Below are 25137 nucleotides of genomic sequence, written 5' to 3' on the forward strand. Positions count from 1 at the left end.
TTCACACCTTTTAAAATTTCAATTCTCCTTACTATTGATCAACCATCCAAGATTCAAACTTAGATTCTAACATATAACATGGATATCCCCAAACCTTTAATGAACTGCACTAACTTTATTCATAGCCTACTAATATCACATCTCTAAATAACACCCACGCCATCATACCTAATTTTGAATCAATAAACATAAATTCTTACATATACTATTCAAGCCTTCTGATTCAACTATCATACAACTAGCTCCTTGGATACAAAATCTACTAAATTTAGATAACACTATCCCGACTTTACTAATGCTAAGCTTTTGAGTTCATGCTTCTAACTCTAGATCATATGCTTTCATAGGATTCTTAGAAGGGATCTAAAAGCACATCCCTTAGATATCATCTTTCTTGCTCTAAGGTATAAAACGATCTGACCCCTAATCATGAAGATATTACCCCACTAATCAATAACTGGTTCATTGGGAAACTAAAACTGAACAACTCTATTTCTATAGTCAACTGAGGAATAACATGAGTGGAGCTAATCCATATCAAGAATGAACATCAAAATTAGTCGTATCTAGCTCTAATAGATCAACTAAAGTGATTTTCTAATATAATGTAGCTTGGCAATTTTTGTATACTCGTCTGACTGCAATAGATTTACCCACTAGAGTAGATACTAAGAATGACTCTGGTAATATTCTTGGATTGACACCAAAATTGACAGCTATATAGGGAGTCGTAAAAGAAAGTAAATATCTAGGATCTAATAAAATATAAACATGAAGATAAAAAACCTGTAACTCACCTGTAACCACTTCAGGAGAACTTTCCTGATCACATCAAGACTGGAGTGTATACAATCTGTTCCAAATCTATCCACTAGTGGTACTAGAGGTGGCACCCTGCTGAGTTAAGTGACCTACTGGAGCTGATGATAGATTGGACTGGCTCTGTTGGCATAAATCCCTTCTCTCCTGTGAAACTACTTGATGCTTTCTAACTCTGTGGCCTAGCATGTGACACCTAAAACACACACCACTACAACCTTACACACACTGTGATGATTCCTATAACACCACCCAGAGAGTGGATTAGTATGACCATTGTTTATGCTACTTTGGGTCCTAGAGCCTAGCGCTTTATCCTGACTATCATTCTTGAACTTTAGCACTAGCGTACTAGGCGAAGAAGGAGATGAGGCTGAGAATATTTAGTGGAACTGGGAATGGTTACCACTCTCTAACCTTGACTTAAAACTACCTATTCAGGAACTCTTATTCTCTTTCTCTTTGTCCTTATGTTTTTCCTTATCACTTTACTAAGCATAAACCATAAGCCTAGATTGGATAAAAAACTGCTCATCTTTCTAAGCAACTATTGAGTGAGCTAAGGTAGTGAAAGTACCTCTGAATATGGAGTGAGAGACATGCTCATTTAGGGTATCTTCCTAAATAGGCAGAGGTATGGCTTCTTTCCATTTCTTTATTCGTCATTTCTTTTGGGAGGCATGGTTTATAAATGAAATAAAGAATAAGTCAGAAAGAGAGTTTTAAATAGACTAATGCTCATTTGTCCAACATGAATACTAAAAGAAGGGAAACTTTTTTGAAAATATCTTGTAGCCTCCTCCTATCCATATGTGTGGTGCACTACACACCCATGTACAAGACTCGACTCAACATGGTATTAAGACTCCTTAGGATATTGTAAAAACCTTAGGATCTAATACCATGTTTTTTCATGACCCGAGGCTTTCCCCTAGTCACGATAACGGTTCTTATGGTCACAATTAACCACAAGGTAACCCATGAGTTGGTACCTACTTTGAGCACTGAATAAAGTAATAAAATACATATGTGCAGAAATCAACTGTCAATGCCATAAGGTTTAAATACTGAAATACGATTAAATCATAGATCTAAAAAGTCTGAAGGCAAACTGAAAAGACTGATAAAACAACTGATATACCAACTAACTGTTTGAATGTCTTAAAAATCTCTAACTGACTGACTTTGGAGTTGATGGACAAACCCCCAACTAACTATGACTGAATGGAAATACTGAACTACTGAGATAAAATGAAATAAAGCAATTATGTATTCAATCGATGAAAACTCACCACAATTGTTGCTATTGATAAGCTGAACTGTCTAAGTACAGTCAGGAAACTGAGCGTCCGAACCTATGATATAAGAAATCATAGCATGAAAAAAAGTATGAGGTTAATACTTTGAACGTACTTGTATATGATATACAATTAGTCTCAAATGCATGGGTTCATATGCATGAAATAATAACTGATTGAATGGCATAAGGTAAATGAATATGAGTGCATGAAAACTAATATACTGAGAATGCAAGACCAAGCATATAGTATTTTTAAAATAATAAAGAAAACTGAACTACTAAAATCTGGTAGCTGAATAGTGACTAATTTGTAAGCTTTGTTTGAGAAAACTGAAACTTAATTCTGTACTGAATACTGAACAGAGACTGTAGGAGGTATCATCTAACTAACATGCCTTAATCTGAGCTAATCGGGGTCCAACCTGTCACTCTAGTTAGAAGAGTGCCAGTACCGTGCCACAGGTACTAACAATGGCTGTGTGAATCCACTAAACTAATTTCCTAAAGGAATACAGAGTCACTTATATTTGTCAGGTTCTTTGATGAGATATGTGTTACACTCAACTGGCAGGGAAAAACCTTGTCAACCCTCATCTGGTAGGCTGATATTGCTAACCTATGCTGGCTACATAGTTCTAAAACTCAGGGACTGCTACTGAAGGTCATACCTTCTACCGAAAGGTGAGCCTCTATCCATGGGTTCTCTTGGTCCTAAATCTTACTCCCAACTGAATGACATTGATTGCTGGACTAAACTAAGCCTAACTAAACAAACAATTGAAGATGATAACTAACTGAATGAAAATGCTCATGGTTTATCTAAAACCATTTTGAAGATAATGAATTTATGTAAACATCTATGTATCGGGTGTTCATAACTCTCTAGCATATAATAGAAGTATCAATAAGGATGTGTAAGCTTTAAAACCCATAATAAATATCATTGCTCAAACCCAACATTTACTCATTTCATCAATCATATAGAAAATATAAACTTAAGCATGGGATGTGTAAAACATGTGATTAACAACATAGTTACCATTCTAAAACCATGAATTTAGAATTTAACATGGAAATTTCATCATTCAAACGTGTAAAGGGCTCATCCCATCGAAAATACTTGTAAACATAATTTATTATAAAAATTCATAAGAGCTTGATGGAGATAATTCATCATAAACATGTTTAATTCATAATTCAAAACATAAAAATAGATTCTTCGACTCTATGGGTGAAAAGGGCCCATTGATGAATTCACATATACCTTAAACCCTTATGCTTGAAAGAAGACACAATCTTTATGCTTTTCTTAAAATTTATTGGATTAGGAAACTTGAATTCTTTGTTTCTTTGGGGAGAAAGGAATGAAATTGATGAACTTGGTAGAGGATTAAGGTTTATTTTGTAGGGGAAAATGGAGAATATGGGCAAATATTGCCCTAACCGACGTTCTAATTCGTGTTTATATGAATTGGGTCGATGGGAAAATATGTAACTACCCCTTAAAAAATTAAATTCACTACTGGAATGTGGATTGGAAGGCCACCGCAATGCAATAAAGGTCTCATCGCTATACCCACCACAACGCACCACTATTATGGTGAGGTTCTAGAATAGAAATCAAAACATGACCTACTCCTCATCTAAATAATTTAAATATCTTGAGACATACTTCTTACACCCCTGAACATGAATTAACTCAAAAGCCAATATCTCGGGGTAGGAAAGATCAACTTAAAAATCCTCAAAGTTAAGATGGTACAAGCCAAATTGCCTCCAGACCTTTGGATAGGATATGTATGATACTTGAGGTTTTTGATGACTCCTTAGTGCTATTAAAAGATTTCACATTAATGAATATTATCATTAAGGAGGGTCAAAGGACTTTGACGAGGTCAAAGAGTGCAAAACAGGGCTCGAAATCCCTTGGAAGGGATCTGTTCCCAAGGCACTTTAGATCCGCCTTTGATCTACTCTAGCTTTTCAAAAGTGGGTCAAAACAGCACCTAGTGGATCTTTTCTTGCATTTGTGTCACTTTTGGGCCTCAATGTAATAAGCTTAGTCTTGGACTATAAATAGATGATTTTAGGTTTTTCTTCCTTATCTTGTTTTTGATTATGATGATGAATTCATGAAACTCCATTGGGAGTGTTAAGTTCTTAGAAAAGAAAATATTGAACTTTGTTTAGAAATGTCGGCTGTAAGGGATATTCAATCCCCTTTGTGGTCACGTAAGAGATATGTGTTCATAGGTAATCAATAAGGGAGGTACCCTTTGGTTTCCCTTTTGTTATCTTCTTGGGTCTATCTTTCTATTATATATCCTTTTATCCATTTAATTCTTGTATTTTAAATTTTATCGATTCATTAGTGTATGTGTTCATTTCATGTCTTCGTAGGTTACTCTTGTATCATTTTGTATCAAATACTTTCTTAGAATCATTCCCATGATTCTTGTCTTGGGTTTGTTATCTAGAAAATCAACAAAAAAAGAAGTGTCAACAATAAAAAAATCCCCAAAAAAGTAACTATTCACATTTTTTGTTCTTAGGTCAAATTTTTAGTTTTTGATTTTATGTTTTTATTGTGTTTATAGTGTTATATTTGTGTTCTCTAACACTATACGAGTCTATAAATCAATTTTGAGCCAAATTGGAGCTTACTTGAGTATTCTATCCATGTTGGAAGCTTGGGTTAAAGAAGTTTGATGTGAATTGGAAATATGGCATTTTTGGTTGTGAATTTAAACAAAATAATGTTTGGACTGTGTTTATAGGATTTAAAAGAGCCTTTGTTTAAAATTTCATCGCATTCTGATCATTGGTTAAGGAGTTAGAAGATTTTGAAGACTTTGTGTTCATGAGAAAGATTCAAATCTTCATCTTTAATTCTTATCAAAAGGTGGTGTTTGATTCAAAAGTATGGAATAAAAGTGGTGAAAAGGCATTAAGGGAGGGCCATGCTGCATCCAAGGTTCCTTGCACCTGTGTCCAAGGTGTCTTGCACCTGCGTCCCAACTACTGGAGCAAGCTACCCCATCGCAGACCATCAAAAATTATTGCAAATCACCTTCTTTATGCATGAATCAACTCCAACAACCCAAATACAAATTTATCAACACTTTCAAACATTAATTAAACTTTTAAAACACATATCAACACTCTATAAACTTCATTGCTCAAGGTTTGATTCTTAAACTACTCATCACCTAGTAATTCAACTACTAAGTTGATTGATTAGTTATTGAGTCTTATTTCTTTCATTGTCCAATTTCCTTGAAACTTTTCTCTTTTTTAAATATTTGTGATTTCTTGATTCAAGTCCATAAGTAGTTTTATTTCCTTGATTCATTCAAACAAGAATCCACTCCGGCCGCAAAGTAGAGATTGACACATTATTGTCCATCAGAGTGTAAGAAACTTTCAATATTCGCCGCTCCAATTGTGAGGATCTTTACTACTAATCTTGTTTGTTCATTTTGTAGGTACAAGCTGATATAAGGAAGCATGTCTTCAATAGCCTCGAACAATTATTACTATGACATAGAAGACTATGATTGTGGTGAAAATAGTTATGGATATGAAGAAGAAGGATATTATGGGGGCTATGAATATAGCCGTGATCAAGAGTTGAATGAAAATGAGGGCTACTATTCTGAAGGAGAATGTGAGATGAATTATGATCCTAGTTCTTATAGTGAGTATGGAGATAACAAAAAGCCTTATGATGGTTCTTATAAAGAAGATAGGACATGTGAGGAGTATTACACTTATCACTTCGATCCTAGAGGTGATGTAAGGTATAACTTATTCATTTATAGATCTCATGAGAATCATGGTGAGAATGTACATGAGGACTATGATGATTCATATTCCTCACCTTGTAGTGCTTCTTGTCAAAGTCTAAGTGGTATGAATGGTTATACTAGCTATAGTAGAGGTTTCTCCATGGGACTAAAGATATGTGCATCTCTAAAGCCTAGGGATATTACATCCCAAGCTTCTTGTTCTAATGCCCAAACGTGTGGAAGTGGGAACCAAGGTAGAACTAGAGGATATAGTAAAAGTCATGGTCTTCCTACTTTATCTATCTTTAAAGGAGAATGGGATCCCAAAGTTTACCTTAATTAGGATGGCAATGTGAAAGAGTCTTCAAGGATTATGCTGTGAGCAAAGTCGAACAAGCTACATATGCCCTTAAGTACATTCAAGGTCTGACCATAGGATGGTGTACACTTGTAAGGATTCCCACTAAAATATGGGGTGCCTTGAAAGAGTTCTTGAGGTCAATCTATGTACCAAGGGGTTACATAAAGCTTTATAATAGTGATCCAAGAAGATAAATTTGTTCAAGATGCGTAGAGATTTATGGAGTTCCGAGATGCGTTCTTATACTTGATGATTGGTTTCACGTAAACTACATAACTCCTCTTATGGTTGATTATCTATGGATACCTCAAGTGTCCAAGTGTTTCCCATACATCTTGGAAGGCTATAGGGTCTTTGAGAGTGTAAAGGTTTCCTTTACCCGAGACGAGTACTTTGAGAAGGTGTGGTGTGACATAATCAATCCCCTTAGAATATGGAAACTCATGCTTGGGTACCGATTGGTTTGCACAACATAAGATTCCAAATATGGTAAATTGTCCTTAGATTGTATTATACCAATGGGAAAACCATCTCTTCCCCCCTACCCTTCCCAAATCTTAAGGCAATGTGGTCACTTACTCCAACCAAAAAGAAATTGAGAGATAAAAGATTAAGAGGAGTAAGAGAGTGCAAGATGGAAACCTAAGAGAGAAAAAAAGAGAGGTTGTGAGGAGTGATGTAAGGGGGTTGACACCAACTGGAGCTAACATTGTTTGTCCTTCTTTTAATAAGGAAATATGTGTAGGTACCAACATGGCAAACGGAAGAGAACAAGTCCTAAAAGAGAAGATTCTCTTTAAAGAATTGACGAGGGAAATCTTAATTGAATCCAAAGCTTGTGGAGGACCTTTACCCCAAGGTAAATAAGAAAGTGCTCAAGAACTTCAAGGTAAAATAGCTAACTCTTACGCTCTTGTGCATGAAAATGATAATTGTGTGGCTATTACTCAATTGAGTGTGATTAGTAGCATGCCTTTATATCATTCTATTAATTCCTTACCTCTTGATGATGATGTATATATTATGAGTGTGGATACACTAGTTGATTGTAATACCCCGCAAAGTTCCCCCATTTTTTGAGCCGTAGGGCGTGTCAAGTGAGGCGTGATTCCATCCCTAAAAGATTGAGAAGTTTCTTCCTAAATGAGAAACATTTTAACTATATAGAATTTCCCTAATTTATACTTCTTATCACGTAGGAAATCTGATAAGCTTTCCATCGATATAAGATTTGCCCAAATCCGACACTCGGGTAAGAAGTTATGGCTAATTTAAGCCTCAGTCATAAAACTGCATCATTTAACTGCCTAACGCATTGCAGAGAGGGTTGATTTGGCAATTGTCAATTTCTAGTGGAACCCCGTGACATTGGCGCATCGCGGAGGCTACCAATTTCCTAATTATCAAATTCCAATGAGCCACCGCGATTAGTGGCACGTCGCGGAGGCCTGTGAAATCGGGTTCCAGTTTAATTTTTCCAGTTTCTCACAGATGTTTAGAAGGGTACTTTGGACCTTTTCCAAGCCTATAAAATCATGGAAACACTAAATCAAATCCATTTATAAGCATCTTATGAGGTTTTCTCAAGTTTTCTCTCAACATAAACCCTAAGTATCCAAAACCTCTTCCAAGAATCTCAAGAATCCACCATGGATTTCCTAAATTGAGTCAAGATTCAAGGTTCCCAAGTTAAGGTCATCAAGAACCCTCATTCTAGATCACAAATAGAGTTCCAAAAGTTAGAGTTCATCAATAGGTTCTAATTCAAGGTATATAGGGTTTTTGAACAAGGGTAACCCTTTCACCCTTGTGCCCAAAAGGTTATTTACATCATGAAATTCTTGAAATAGATGAGGTTTTTACATGAATTTGAATTGGGTTTTTTCACCCATTATTATTGAATGCATTATATTGATGTTTCCCATGAATTAAGAGTCAAATGACATGATTTATACATGTTTTCTTGAGTATTTACAGATGGGTATAAACCCCATGATTTTACTCCTTGATAAGCTAATAGTTACATTGTTGAGATATTGAAGCATATGGCTATATTGAGATTTTGAGGTAATTTGCTGAAATTCCCAGATTTCCACATGATTTATGAATCTATATGCTATATATTATGCTTTTGATAAGCTTTAACTTGAGATTGAATTATGGGTAAGCCCTATTTGAGACTTGTAAAATTATGAACTCTTGTGCTATGATCACCCATGTCTTGAGTATTTTGAGATGATTGAGAAATAAATTGACCTAATGGTCCTTGAGCTTTGAAATTCACTTCACTATATGAGATTATCAATTTGATTATTGGGTTTGTGGTGAACCATGTGATTATTCTAAAAGTGGATTTTTATGAGATGAGCACAAATAATCTAAAGGGAGTAGTATTTAGCATAGAATGAGTAAGTTACTATGGCTTCTTACCCCAAAACTACGTGCCACTGTAGGTTGGGCCTGAGGCCGAGATTATGATGATTATGGTTGGGCCCAAGGCCAAGTTTTATTTAGTGATCACTAGACCTAGGTTATACTCCCTGGCAAGAGTATGACGCTCCTCCCCAATATGGGGTCTCTTCCTTAGGAGGACAAAACATTGGACTCCATGTATCTCACATGGTTTATGTCAGTTACGAGAACCTCCCTTGATATTTTGAACTTCGAGATCAAATACTTATTTTCCTTCCCTATAGTCTATTTTTCTAAATGGTGGAATTGCAAGGATGTTTCCCAAACTAAAGTATTTTCTTGATGTAAGTTATTTTCCTAAATGAAAGCATCTTCCCTTGTTATAGTATCTTATAAACCTTGAGATAAGTTGTTTCCATAAACTAGAATGCCTTTCCATTTGAGATAGAGTGATTTCCCTAAATCTTTAGATGAGATATTTTCCTAAAGTGAATAAAATGCCTTCAAGTATGTTTTTAAGTTATATGATTCCGAATTCCAAGCATATGAGTTTTAAATAGTTATGAAATGTTGAACATTGAAGAAGTTTTACCCTCCATGAGACTTATGCATGAGCTGAAAGTATTGCTTAAGGCCGCTTAGCCTTTGGGTACTGAGAATAAGAGAAGATTTCAAATTTTGAGACTAAACAACGATGACTCACGAGATTTGTGTTACATGCTCCATTCTACGTGACTTATGACCTTTATATTTTATACTTTTTCAAGCCATGTGAGTCATCTCATAATGCACACACTATTTGATTAAAGAAGATTTCTACTGTTTTATTTATATGCATTCACTCCCTCATACTTAGTACATTCCAAGTACTGACCCACATATATGTCTATGTGCTACCTTGTGTCAAAATCTAGGTTCAGGTGCTCAATTCCAGCCTCGTCTGTGATTGTCCGAGTACCTCACCTATATTTTCTACAGTGGTGAGTCCTCATGGTTCGAGGGCCGATCTTCAGATATTTACTGTACTTGATAGACTGTATTTTATATTCAATTTATTTTGAGTTAGTTGGGGCCTGTCCTAATGGCTCTCTAGATTTTAATTTGTAGAGGTTTGTCAGGATAGTATAAGACTTGTGATGTGTCAAGGGTTTAATATTTTGGTTTTGGTGAGATTCCTCTATATTGTGGTCATATCGACCGAGTATCTTATCCATATTTCCTTTTATGTGACACGACTATGCGAGTTTTGAGCCTATTTTTTTTATCTTGAATTGAATGGCATTGGTAGAAATCAACTCTAAGGGTTAGCTTGAGGCTACTCGTAGCCTTAAGCACCGTGTGACATCTTGGGAGGCAATTTTGAGTTAGTACATTGATCCTATTGATGACCGAGTTGACTCTTCTTGTAAGATTAATTTGTGTAAACCTAGTGTTGAAGCCATTGTGTTGAATGATAGTACATCATCTTGTGAAAATTGTTTTTATGAACTTTCTTATGAAACTAGTCCCTTACTTGAGGATGTGTGTGATGTAATTAATGAACCTCAAGTGAGTGATGAACTTAAAAATGATGGTCAAGAAGATAGGAGTGACCCCTTGAGCATGTCTTCTAAAGAAGTTCTATGGATTGTCTTGCTCATAGGGATAATAATGTGTTTGAAACATCTTTGATACTTGATAATTGTCTTTTAGAGAATAGATTTGCATGTTATACATTCTTCTATTCATGGATAGATCCTTCCCTCTCTAAGAATAATATCTTGTTTGAGGAAGATGAAATCACTCCTAGTGAATTACCTAGTGATGTGGATAACATGGTTAAAATAGCTCATCTTGAAGGCTATATTCTATATGACAACCCACTATGGTATGAAAACTTTTCTCCTAAAGATGGAAATCTCTTCTTGGAAGTTAAGAGTACTCTTAAGGGAAAGGATTGTAAAGTCTTGAAAGGGAATGAACCATTGGGTGACTCCTTACTGCTATCAAAATATGCCACATGAATGAATATTATCATTAATAAGGGTCAAAGGACTTTTAGAAGGTCGAAGGAGTGCAAATCCAGGATTGAAAGCCCTTGGAAGGGACATGCTCCCAAAGATCTTTGGATTCGCCTTTGATCTGCTCTAGCATTTCAAGAGCGGGTCAAAACAGCCTCTAATGGGTCTTTTCTTGAAATTTAGATCACTTTTGGGCCTTAATGTAATAAGCATAGTCTTGGAATATAAATAGTTGATTTTAGGTCCTTCTTCCTTAGCTTGTTTTTTATTATGATGATGAATTCATGAAAACTCCTTCGGGAGTGTTGAATGCTTGGAAAAGCCAATGTTTAACTTTGTTTAGAAACGTCAGTTGTGAGGGAGATTCAATTCCCTTTGCGGTCATGTAAGATATAGGTGCTCGTAGGTAATAAATAAGGGAGGTGTTTGGGTTTGATATACCCTTTGGTTGTCCTTTTGTTATATTCTTGTGTCTATCTTTCTATCATCTATACTTTTATCCATTTACTACTCGTGTTTTTAATTTCGTTAATTCATTAGTGTTTTTGTTCACTTCTCGTCTTCATAGATTACTCTCGTATCATAAGAGGCCTAAAAAATGACTAAGTCTCCAACACTTAGAGAAATTTTTAGGCTTTAAGCCTCCTACACATGCAATTAGGAGCTGATTACAGATATGCTGATGCTGACTATGCTGGATATTTGGTAAATATAAAAGGCAATTCAGTAATAACATATTTTACTTTCTCATCCTTAATTTCATAGGGATCTACGAAGCAAACCTCAGTTGCCCTATCTACTGATGAAGCTGAATATATGTCTGCAGCTTTTTGTTATGCTTTATTGCTGTGGATCACGTAACAATTGAAAGATTTGGAATTGTCACAGATACTATCCCTCTGATGTGTTACAATACAAGTTATTTAAACATAGACAAGAATCCAATGCAACACAAGAGGACTAGGCATATTGATATAAGTCATCACTTCCTAAGAGACAATGTTGAAAAAGGGGCTATCTGTGCGATGATTTGCAAAATTGGGGATCAGATAATAGATATATTTATTAAGGAACTTCACAAGGAGCAATTTGTGAAGAAAAGGTTGAAGCTAGGTTTGATCAAAATGACCTGAACTACCATATGATAAGTGTTTCTCAATAAAAATTGGATATGATTAGGAGAAAGGTATCCTTGGGAAAGTATATACGTGTTAGTTTAACTCAGTATCATACCTTTGTAGGTATACACCCATGGGGATATCTTTGGAGAAAAACAAATGATGTACACACAAACTTGAGAATTCACTCAAAGGAAGAAAGGTACCTGGTCCCATCTCTCAGTTTAGTATCATAAATATGCATGTTTTTGCTCTTGTTCTTTAGAAAAGTCCACATCCACTCTCTTCTTGTCAGAAAATTTGTCTTATGCAAAATTGATATCAGGCTCATCTTTGCATTAACTCCATGGAAACTGCCTAACTCAGCTATCCTAACCATTTGAAGATAAACCTTTATTCATTTACCTTCCTAAAGAAGATTTTTCCTGGAAAATACTTTGCCTCTCTAATAGTATGATGATTGGTGATCCTTGGGTTACTTAAAATTACATTCTTCTATCATATAACCCAAAAAGAAGTTTGGATGGTCCTAAGGACCAAAATGATAGCCTGATAACAAAAGTAAGTAAAATCTAGAAATCCAACTAAAAAGCACCAGACTGCTGAGGGACCTGGTCTAAAGAAGTAGAGAACGACTGATGATGAACCTATTAGGGACTATATTAAAAAAGGAAAAACAAAATATAATTGCAAAAGATATAGAAATTGGGAGATTACAGGTACAAATTCAGAAATATTTAAAAGGAGGGTCCAAGGGTCTTTGCAGAACTTAGGAGTGAGAATGATAAACTAAAAAAATTTTAAAATTTCAAGAGGATTTTGAGCTTGAATATAGATTTCAAAGATACTAACCAAAGAATTTCTATACTGACCTAAGATCGCCTTACCTCTTCAAACCTTCTTCCCAAATCCTCTATGTTCTTTCTCTAACTTTTGTTGCTCTTTCTGTGGAATTGGAAATATAAATCTTGCACTACAATGATACCTAAACTGTTAAATATGAATGAGTTCTTGTTTATGCTCTCTTCATCTATATCTTCTTCATTTTAAAGGATGGTCTTCATGATAGTGTTGTCCCAGTGGCCATGAGTTATCTAACCTGTGGTTATTTTTCTTTTGGTTTACTGTATAACTTTTCAATGATAAACAAATGGGGGAATACTTATTTCATTTTGTAGGGAACATGCAAGGTACCATGTTGAACTATAGAGGTGGGTTGAAATGTCATATTATAGATGTTGGTATGAAGGCATAATGTTAGAGAGAAGTAATAATAGTGCAGAAATATTGGTGTATTATGACAGTGGCGAGTATGATATCACAGTGATAGGGGATGAAAATGAGTTAAGTTTTTGCTACATATCACAACAAGGGACTAGGTCCCTATGTCGCATGATAATGGAATCATAGAGTTGCATGATAGGGTGAACATTCTTCTTCATTAGTGGTAATCATATTGATTAAATATTATGAATGAAAATTGATGTTCAATACTTTGTGGTTGGTTTGTCATCATAAAAAAAGGGGAAACTTGTTATATCTTGTTTTGATGATTAGATGATGACTTCAAGGGACTAGGTTCATAGATGTCCAATGGTACAGTACAGCGGGCATGTGTCTGTATAGTTTTATCCTCTCGTGTAACAAACTGTACAGGTGTTGCATGTACTATTGACGACACCTGGTCCAATTGCATTTCAACCCTAATAATCACTCATCTATATAAGGAAAGAATTCTTCTTTATCTACCTGTTTTTGCAAATTCAAAAGAGTGAAGAGAGAAAAAGTCAAAAACTCAATTTTAGCTCAAGTTCTTAGTCTTTATGTGCTAAAATAACCAAAGTTCATGAGTTAGATAGTGGTTTGTAATCGAATTACTCATACTATATAAATAATGTTCTTTTCTTTTAAGCTTAAGAGTGCTTAGGTAGAGTTGCCTAAGTTTGAAACCCGTTAGAGTTGTCAAGGTGAGGCTGTAGTAGAGTTACTACAAGTAGGAGAAGCCTAGAGTTATGTTTAAATTGAGTCTGTAATAAGTGGTTGATTATATCGTATTTCTTAGGAGATTGTTAGGGAAAGTTGTGGTTTTTTCTCCCTTTAGCAAAGGGGTTTCCACATTAAATCTTTGTGTTGTCAATTTCCTTCAAAGCCTTTAGTTTTCTAACACTTCATAGTTGTATTACTGTTCTATTGTCGGTGACTGACTTTGAGGGACCAGGTGTCTCATAGTGTTGTGAAACCTTCAAGGGTTCAACACCCTCACCCTAAGTGAAAAAACCAAAAATTGGATAAGATTAAAACACTAGCGTGGCTTTCTAATATCACGAAGGTTAGCCTCTACCACATAATATCGTGGAGGTTAATCTCCATGACACGGCCTTATCGCTGACCCTCCCTAGCTCAAGGTTCCAAAATGACCTCGAACCCCTTTTGAAAATCTCAATACTTTCATAAATTACCCTTTTAAAACTCATATACATAATTCACGTTAAAAATCGACATTACGAATACGAGAGGTTCAATAGTAAAATGATCAAAATTTGTAAGGGGTCTTACATTATCCCTCCTTAGCGTCATTTGTCCCCAAATAATGATTTAGGACACTTTTAGCACAAGAATAACATGAATACACCAGAATCAATAGCCAAAATCGAACTACAAAAAAGGGATATGAGACTCATACCTTATGCGCTTTAATCAAACATGAAGAACAAGAATGGATACTTGGCCTTCATATCTTCCTGAGCTTTTCATGCAACCTCTTCTACCTTTTGATTTCTCCATAGCACCTTTACTAAAGCTACATCCTTAGTTTTCAATCTACGAACTTGACTATCTAATATCTTATTGAGGAACTTCCTAATAAGAAATCAAATACAACATCCTCAACAGGCACTATCAAAGAAGGGTCACCCACACTTTTTCAGTATAGAGACATGAAACACGGGATTAATAGAAACTAAACTCATAGGAAAATTCAGATCATAAGTGACACTCCAAATTCTCCTAAAAATCATGTACGGACCAACATAACGGGGACTAAGTTTCCCCTTCTTCCTAAATCTTATGACTCATTTCATAGGAGACACTTTAAAAAACTCTTATTCACTAATCTCAAACTCCAATTCTCTTCGCCTCACATCCGCATAAGACTTTTGGAAACTTTGAGAAATCTTAAATCTTTTTCTAATCACCTTTATCTTCTCCATGGCTTGGTGAACCAAGTCAGGATTAAACAACCTAGTCTCACCTATTTCGTTCAATCCAATGGAAGACCTACAACTCCTACTATAAATAATATCAAAAGGAGCCATATGAATACTCAAATGATAACTTTTATTGCATGCAAACTTAAAAAGAGGTATGCGATCAACCCAAATTCCCTTAAAATCAATCACACATGCCCCTAGCATATCCTCCAATGGGATAATAGTCCATTCCGCTTGTCCATCCCATTGTGTGTGGAAAGTGGTGCTAAGATTCACCTATGTACCCAAACTTTTTAAAAACAAACGCCAGAAGTCAGAAGAAAACTATATACCTCGATACTAAATGATGGACATTGGTGCCCCATGTAATTTCACAATCTCTAGAATGAATAGCTTAGCATAATCCTCTCCTAAGTAGTTAGTCCTCACAGGCAAAAAGTGAGCGGACTTAGTCATTCTATGTACAATGACCCAAAAGGAGTCATACTGATTGTGACACAACTGAAGACTTGTAATGAAATACATATTAATCATCTCCCACTTCGACATGGTCAACTATATCTCTTGAAACATGACCCTAGGCCTCAAATGTTTAACCTTTAATTGCTGACAAACCATACACTTAGCCAAAAAGTTTGCTATATCTCTTTTCATATTATTCCATCAGTAGATTTATTAAAGTCATGGTACATCTTGTTTGATCCCAGATGAACTGTATATTGAGACTCATGAGCCTAAGTCAAAATCCTTTCCCACAACCCATCAACATCAGGAACACATAAACTACCTTGATACCTCAATATTCCATCTCCCCCGATCTAAAAATCCATAACCTTTTGTTGACCCACACCATTCTTAATCTACACAATTATGGGATCCAAGGCCTCCTTTTCCTTCACCTCAGCACCAAGAGATGGTTTGACCACTTCCTAAAAAATCACTCCTCCATCCTAAGAGTCAAAAAGATGAACTGCCAAGTTGGCCAACCTATGAATATCCTTCACCAATCCTCTTTTCTCCTCATTAACATGAGATAATCTCCCCATGGATGGCCTCTTAAGAGCATCAACAACAACATTAGCTTTACATAAATGGTAGTTTAGGCTCATGTCATAATCCTTAAGTAGCTCAAGCCATCACCTCTACTTGATGTTTAATTCCTTCTACATAAACACATTCTGCAAACTTTTATGATATGAATACATATCCACAAGCACCCCATACAAGTAATGGCTCTAAATCTTCAATGACAAAATCACAACTGCTAACTCTACATCATTAGTAGGGTAATTCCTCTCATGAACCTTAAGCTTCCTGGAAACATAGACTAAAACATTATCATGATGCATAAAAAAAAACTAATCCAACATGGGATGCATCACATACACAATAAAACCATTAGTACCATCGGGCAGGCTTAAAATTGGTGCGGAAGTCATCTTATGCTTACACTTCTCAAAACTACCTTCATAAATATCGAACCACAGAAACTAACTTTTTTCTGAGTTAAATAGTCAATGGAGAAGCACTAGATAAGAAACTCTCTACAAACCACATATAATACCTAACAAATCCCAAGAAGCTCCTCATATTGATTGGAGTCATGGGTCTAAGCCACCTTTTACCTACCTTAACTTTCTGTGGATTCACCTTATTCCCCTTATTTGAAACAATATGCCATGAAAAGTCACAACACTAAGACAAAAATCATACTTAGAAAATTTTTCATACAACTTTTGGTCCTTAAGAGTCTAAAACACGGTCCAGCGGTTATTGTCATGATCCTCCTCCCTCTTGGAGTACACCTAGATATCATCAATGAAGACTATATCAAAAAAATATAAAAACTTCTTAAAAGCCTAAATCACAAGATCCATGAATGCAACCGTAACATTTGTCAACCGAAAATGATATAACAAAAAACTCATATTGGACATACCGGGTTTGAAAATCAGGATTTGGACTATCAACCTCCCTAATTCTCAACTGATGATATCCCAAATGAAGATTAATCTTAGAGAAACACCCAACACCCTGAAGCTAGTCGAAGAGGGTATAATTTCTATGAAGAGGCTACTTATTCATCACTGTCACCTTTTTCAACTGATAATAATCTATACACATTCATAGGGACCCATCATTCTTTCATATGAATAATACAAGAGAATCCCATGTAGAAACACTAGGATGAGTAAAACCCTTATAAAAAAGATATTTTAATTACTCCTTAAGCTCCTTTAGCTCATCTATATCTATCTTATAAGGAAGAATGGAAATAGGACGAGTATCAGGAAGAAAATCAATCCCAAAATATATTTTCCTATCGGGAGAAATTCCTACAAGATCATCAAGAAAAAGCTTTAGGAAATCCATTAACCATAGGGTCAGATTGCAAGGAAGAACCTTCAGAGTTAGAATCATTAACCTAAACTAGGTGATATAGATACCCTTTTGAAATCAATTTCTTGGCTTTAAGATAGAAAATGAACCTCTAATTTTTAAGTAGAGAACTCCCCTCCCATACCAATACTTGTTCAATAGGAAATTTAAAACAGACCTTTTGGGTCATATAATCCATAGAAGCATAGCATGAATGAAGCCAATCCATCCCAAGATAACATCAATATTCACCATATCTAATTTTATCAAATATACTAATGTCTCCCTATTAAGGATATATACCACACAACCCCTATAAAATTTTCTAGCAACAATAGACTCACCCACCAAAGTATAAATAGAAAAGGGCTCAAAAGTACTTTCAAAACCAAAACCAAAACGCATTGCCACATAAGGGTTCACATAAGAAAAGGTAAAACTTTGATCAAGAAAATAATAAGCATCACGATAAAATAACTGTAACATACTAGTAATAACATCATGGATGGCTTAGATTCCTAATGAGTTGCAAGATCATAAAGAAGATTTTGGATAGTCTTGGTACCAGAAGTAGAGCCCTTTGGCACAAGAGCATAATAAGAGATAATCAAAACATTATTAGCTTCAGTGGCAACCTTGCTGTATATGACCAAGCTTACCACAATCATAGCATTAATTTTTCCTCTCCACACAATAAAAAAAGTGAAGTTGTCTATAAAATCTACAAGAAGGGTAAGGTGGGGTTGATTGAGCTCCACTTGCCTGAGAGTGGGCGACCTGTGCCTTAGAACTACTGCTAGTCTTGAAACGACTATCACCTGAAGGTAGAGGATAAGGATCACTGGCTAAAGAATATGAATTTCCCTAATTCTTCTTCTTAGTCCAAAGTCTACCATCTCTCCTACTAATTCGTTTACCCTTACCCTATTTTTTTTTCTCTTTCTCAACCTGCATTATATAAATATCCAGCCTGGAGATGTCTATATTATTATTCAACATAGCACCCTTGCACTATAGCACCAAATCATGGGATAAACTAGAAGAAAACTTTGTCATTTAGGACCTCATAGTAGACACCAATTTAGGAGCATTTGGGACAACTACTGAAGTTTTAGTGTATACTCTTTGACACTCATCTTACCTTACTTTAATTCACAAACTCTCCAGCCTTAGCTTACCTCAACTCTAGAAGAAAGAAGTGATCAAGAAAAGCACCTGAAAAGTTATCCCACTTTTTTTATTCAGCATCATTATCCCTCGCCGTTTCCTATTGTTCATACCAATGGTAAGTAATATAGTTGAACTAATTAGCAGTAAAATTCACTCCCACTACATCAGTAGCATGCATCACCCTAAATATATTTTCTATCTCTTTAATAAACCCCTGAGGATCCTCCTCAACCTTAGAACCTATTAAAGTTAAAGGATTTAATATCATAAACTAGCCAACTCAAGTAACCACAGATGAATGAGCAACAGAACCAATATGGTAAGACTGATGAGACTGCGATGCCACCAACTGAGCATGTATGAATAGATTAATGAAAATTTGTATTAGAGATATCTCCCTGAGCTGATTAAGCATAAGGGTCACTAGCTTGGGATACCTAAAGAGGACTAGTAAGGACTGGTGGAACTCTAAATGGGGCAGTATAATTAGGAGCTGAAACCCTAGATTGGGTGTAAATTCTATTAGTAGGGTTACCCCCTCCATATTATTTTTAGGTGGAATAGAGGTTTCTACAGAGTTCCTAAAAACATCATATCTTCGGGGAGGCATGATCTTAAATGCAAGAAAGACAAGATTAAGAGAAGTTTCATAGAACTAGACTCTATAACCCTAAAATAAAACACAAGAAAGAAAAACATTCCTAAATACCTTGTAGTCTTCTCGTTATAAGTATGGCGTGATACACATCCATAAAAATGACTCTGCACGATATGTCTTTATGGATAACCAATGACCCCATCCATGGATCTAATAACAAGCTTGTCACAACCCGATCTAGCACCTGTCCATGATGGGTATCGTAAGCCCATCTTGGGCCGGAGACCATGCACTTAGCCCAACGTCAAGAGCATAATAATACTAATAATGAATAAAGTGAAAGGCAATAAAGATAGAGATAAAAAGAATAGAAAATCAAAAGTGTAACTCTAGGAATCAAACCAACATCCAACCCACACTTTTCTATGAAAGCCTACCAAATAGGTTAACACATGCCCCTTAACATGACAAAAAAAATCCAAACAGAAATACTAATAGTCTCAAAAATATAAAAAGAAACCTGATAAAATGGTAAAGCTTTCTGGATGATAGAGGCTCACCATTTCACAATAACAAAACTAATAACTGCACCACCTAATGCTGTACAAGGGTAATTGAAGTATCTTTGGACCCTAAATCATGAAATAATATAACATCCTAGGACAGTCAGTGGGATAAGTATTGGTACATATCTTGGAGAAAGTCATAAAATAATGTCATGTCAATAATTTTTCAAACCTCATACAGAAATTCATATATATATATATATATAGGATGACGGGATAGGGTAAAGTGTCATGAACATGAGAGTTTAAAATGATTAACCTAGACTATGTACCTATATCCATCCTAATGACACCCATGGGCTATATGGGTTTAGTTCCCCCTATTGAAAAGGCCCAGTGCATGTAGCCCATGAATCGAGGAAATCTAAGAAAGGGCCAAAGCCATCGAGGCCCTAACCATTCAAAAAAATTATATATAGTGTATGAATTGTGTACACTGTCATATAGACCCCCACGCCGCAAATGTGGTTTTTAGTATTGGTCCTCCTGGGACCTCCACCTTCACGGCGAGCTACACAACTCCCTTTAAGACCTAATTAAAATAATTTGCTCATAAACCAATCTATTAACCTAGGAGTCATTCAATAAGGCATTTAAAACTTTGTATCATCATACCATTATTCTCTCAAGTTAAAGTAAATATGCCAAACCAATTCATATAACCACATAGACTCCAAATTTCCATTTAAATTCAACCCATGGTCACCATCTACTTATCCTTAATGCAATGCAATGGGTTCAAAAATAAGTTAAACCATGCAATGGGTTCAAAAACAAGTTAAACCATGCAATATTCCATACTCAAATCCAAGATTCCTAAGTGGGTTGAAGTTAATGCAAATACAAAGCCATAATTCATCTAATTTGGGGAAACCCACGTCCCCCATTCCAATCACTTAAACAATGTATCAATTCAATCCCCAAAATATCAATTTAAAGGATGAATAATTATTTCAAAACATGAGATATGTAATTCAACCATCAACAACCAAAACCCCTTAATCAAATTTTAAAATCCATAATTTAAATCACATAATAATCCATGAAATAAATTGCACAGTGTAAAATTAAAGTTTGGGAAGAGAAACATGCTTGGAATATACAAAAAATTTAAAATAATCAAAAGTTTAGAGACTGGATGATGAATTCTTTTAGTAGTCCTTGAATTTTCGTGGGTTTTGAGTCTTAGAGTGATTTGATCTTTTAAAACTGAAGTGAATGGGGTTATATAATATTTAAAGGTCATTCAAGGGGTAAAATGACCAAAAGCCGCCCCTCACCCTATGTGAACAAAATAAAACTAGATAAAATTGAAATACTGGTGTGGTACGCTAATATCGCAGAGGTTAGCTTCTATGCCACGCCAATATCGCCGAGGTTAACCTCTATGACACAACCTTATCCCTGACCTTCACTGCCTTGGAGTCTCAAAATGACCATAAATACCTTTCTAAAATTTTGAAACTTTTTCAGATTACCCTTTTATCATTCCTAAACATAATTCAAGTCAAAAATCGATGTTATGAATGCTAGAGGGCCAACAATAAAATGATCAAAATATTTAAGGTGTCTTACAATTAATCTCTTTCTTCTTTCCTTCACTGGAGAATGAAAGAATTTTGTTTTCTTGTCACCTTTTGTGAACCATTAAATCCCAGCCTTTTGCCTCTAAAATTCTTCTTCAAAGTGTCAGATTTTTTATAGCTTTATATGGGCCTTCTATAAAATAACCCTTTTAACTGTTGTGGGGAACTCTTTAAATTGATCTTCATTTAATCTCACTACTTCCTCCCTCATAATAGGTTGATTGAAGATATCCCCAAATCATTCTTTGGTTATTTTAGAAAGACTTTCTTTAGTCTTCTTCTGATTCTACTTCAACTGATAGAACACATCTTCTATCTCTACTGCCACCCAATTCTCCATCACCACATTTAAGAAATCTTCTTTCTATGTCCAGAACTTTCAGAACCTAAATGGTTTTACAAAAGGTTGACTTTCACCACCAACAATAATCAATAAAGGAGCATGGTCAGACCCAATATTGGCTAGATATTGAAGTCAATATTACCAAACACATCTTGAAAATTCTGATTTACCACTACTTGTTCCACAACAACAACAACAAACCCAGTGTATTCCCACAAAGTGGGGTCTGAGAAGGATAAAATGTACGCAGTCCATACTGCTACCTCCGAAGAAATAGAGAGACTGTTTCCAATAGACCCCGGCTCCAGGTAGTGAATAGTAACCAAAGCGTAGTGAAGCATGATAGAGCCCACTACTCATTCCAATCTCTTAAAAATACAAGCTTTGTCATTTCTCCTATTCCACCATTTAAAAGGACTACCAATGAAAGGAATATCAAATAATTCGCAGAATTTATGCAAAATCCCAAATCCTTGTATTCTTGTGGGTACACTAGTAGCCATCCAATCTTCTCCTTTCCACTCACTATAAAATTGAAATATCCTCCCCCCACCAACCAAAGAGTATGAATATCATGTCCCAAAGTATAAATATCATCCCATAACTCTAGTTTCTCTATAGAAAAACATTTAGCATATAGCATAGTTGTGAGAAGAAATTTTCCATCTTCAAATATAAGTTGTAATGTTAGTTGTTGATTAGAGTCTCAAACTACTCCCACTTAAATTTAATGTTGTATGAAAACCAAAATCTTTCTATTTTTATTATAGTTAACATACTGCATACCCAATCTTTTTTTTGTATCTTTAAATTTTTCTTATATCTTGAAATGGTTCTATCAGTGCTATAAGACAAAATTTATGATATCTGTGAAGTATTTGAACTCTATGGAAAGCATTTTGAGTTCTCACGCATATAATATTCCAAATAATGTCTTTTTACTTCATTAAGCAGTGGTTTTGCCCCTCCCTCTTCTTACAACCATTCTTGCCAACTTATTTATTTAATTGTTAGTATCACCTTTGTTTTTTATTTTTTCCCTTTTAATTGTTGTTGTACTAATATTCCTTCTTCCTAACATGCCTTCAGTAAATTACTCTCATTTTCATCTTCTTCTTCGCCTTTAATTGCACTGTCATAATATATTATGCTAAATTAATTGATGAGTCAGTAACTCATGCAACTCTTGCATAGAGGATGAGTTGAGTGATTTAATTTCTAGAGATAAAGGTAACCTGATCCCTTAACTACATGCAGTGACTTCTTTTCTCTTAAACTATCAATGCCTAAGTCTTTAATTTGATTGGAAATGATCATTTAGAGGGATTTATGCTATATAGCTTCTGCCAATTGCTTTATAAACAAGATCTCTTCCTCACCATTATGTCTCATCAGGGATGCAGCTTCCATGTTCATCCCATTTATGTACTTCTTGCTACCTTCTTTCTAAATTTCTTTGTGTTAATTTTTTTATGTTTTGGTTTTTGGTTGAAAAGGTGATGTCTTGCTTTGCTACTAGCTTGTTTTTGTTGGCGCTAATGTGTTGCCCCTCCATGATTCCTTCTTGATGTTCATTCTGCAAATTTTTATTTAAATTAGTAAATGTAAGTGCTTGTTGATGACATTTCTAATGGGATTGACTTTCATGCTCGTTCTACTTATGAACTTTAAGGGCAACTTCATCATTATTAGGTGGATTTTATTTTTTTCGTACTTCCATCATTTGTTGACTGACAAATGCTCTTAGGATCCACTTTTTGATGGAAGATTGATGTTGCACCTAAGTAGTTTTTTGTTTGTTATTTACATTCAACTGTTGTTGATTAAAATTATTCGTACAACAATATCATAGATAACTGCCTGGCTTTGAGGCCTATTCTGTTTACTCTCATCTACTTAGTTCTCTATATCAATTGGTTTGTCGGGTGTGCATGACTTTGCCAAATCTTTGAACAATTTTTGCATCAAAATCATCTACATGTGATTGATTTTGTGATTTATCTGCATCATCAGTAGCTGACTAGTTCTGATTCTTTTTTTGTATGAACCTTTGCTCAACCTTAGTACCTTGTGACTCATCAATTAATACAACAAAAAAATTACTGATATTAACTATTTTGGCCGGAGATATTTCTTTATCATTGATCTTAACATGTGCGTTCTTATCATATGTAAACCTCCTTCGTGTAGGATTCTATTGCCTTCTTTGAAATTTCCTTTTCTCCCTTTGAGCTTCTATTGTCACTGGATTTTTTACCTTCTCTTCTTGGTTTTGTTCAGAAACAGTAAGCTTTTTTTTTTTCCAATTTCGAATGCAACACTCTATAGTCTTATTAATCATGCCGTTGAATTTTGCACTCTATGCAATACTAAAGGATCATATCATATTGAATCTTAATTCTCTAACCTCTTGATTTATTAGTATTCAGATTAGCAATTTCCATTTCCATAACCTTTTGAAATTTTGACATTAGATCCAATTGCATATTTACCCAAGCACTACTAGGGCTCATCGAATCTTGATGAAGATGTTTACCTGTAGTTAAGGAGATAGAGAATAATAATTGCTTCATTCTATTAACTTCATCTTCAGTCAATTCTACTTTGGGGATTCCATTATTATATGGCTGTTTTTTCAAAGGGATTGGCTAAGTTATTTACAAAGAAGACCGATTATCAATAGGAGATTTTAATAATGAGACATATTTACCTATTGTGATCATTCTAGGAAAATCATTAGGCTCGGTAGATAAATTAGGGTTTGATGTATCGATTTTAGATGGGGGAAGAAGAGGAAAATCTAAGGTAATGTTAAATAGGGTGGAATAATCAGCCTTATGAATGGGCTGACTGGTGGCCATCGGTGGAGACTAAGAGCATCTCGATGGTTTACGATTATCACGAGGATGAAAAGAAAGTCTCTTTTTCTTATTTGTCGGATCAAATATAGTTAGAATAAGATTACAAATTTGTTTAGGTACTAAAACTTTTTTGCACTCTCTTGGGTTCTCTCTTTTTTTCTCTGCTTTTGGTGTTGTTTGTATAGTGTTGTCGTGTTGGGTTGCTGGAGAAAAATGGTAAGGGTTGTATGGTTGGTTTATACGCTATTTTGGTTTGGTTTGTATGCTTTCTATATATAAGGGTTTATGATGACATGTATATGTTTTTCTATCGGTTTGTGTGTGTTCTTTTTTTCCTCTTAGGAATGTGAGGGAGTATAATTTAGTATATGTTTGGGTGGCTTGTTTTTAATAGTAGTAGGAGTAGGGGGTTGTGAGGGAGTAGTCCTTCGGGTTGTATTGTAAAGGTGTGTGGCCGTGTAGTTAGCTTTATATATTTTATTTCAAGTTAGTTTTTCTTTATTTCCTTTTTTTCGTTTTTTCGTCTTTATTTTTTTTCGTGAAAGATGAGTAGACAATATTAATTTACTATTTTTAGAAAAGTAAAAATATAACATAACCAAATAATTAGTCTGAAATAAATATATT

The sequence above is a fragment of the Capsicum annuum genome, unplaced genomic scaffold (genome assembly GCF_002878395.1).
Source record: "Capsicum annuum cultivar UCD-10X-F1 unplaced genomic scaffold, UCD10Xv1.1 ctg80009, whole genome shotgun sequence".
NCBI lineage: Eukaryota > Viridiplantae > Streptophyta > Magnoliopsida > Solanales > Solanaceae > Capsicum > Capsicum annuum.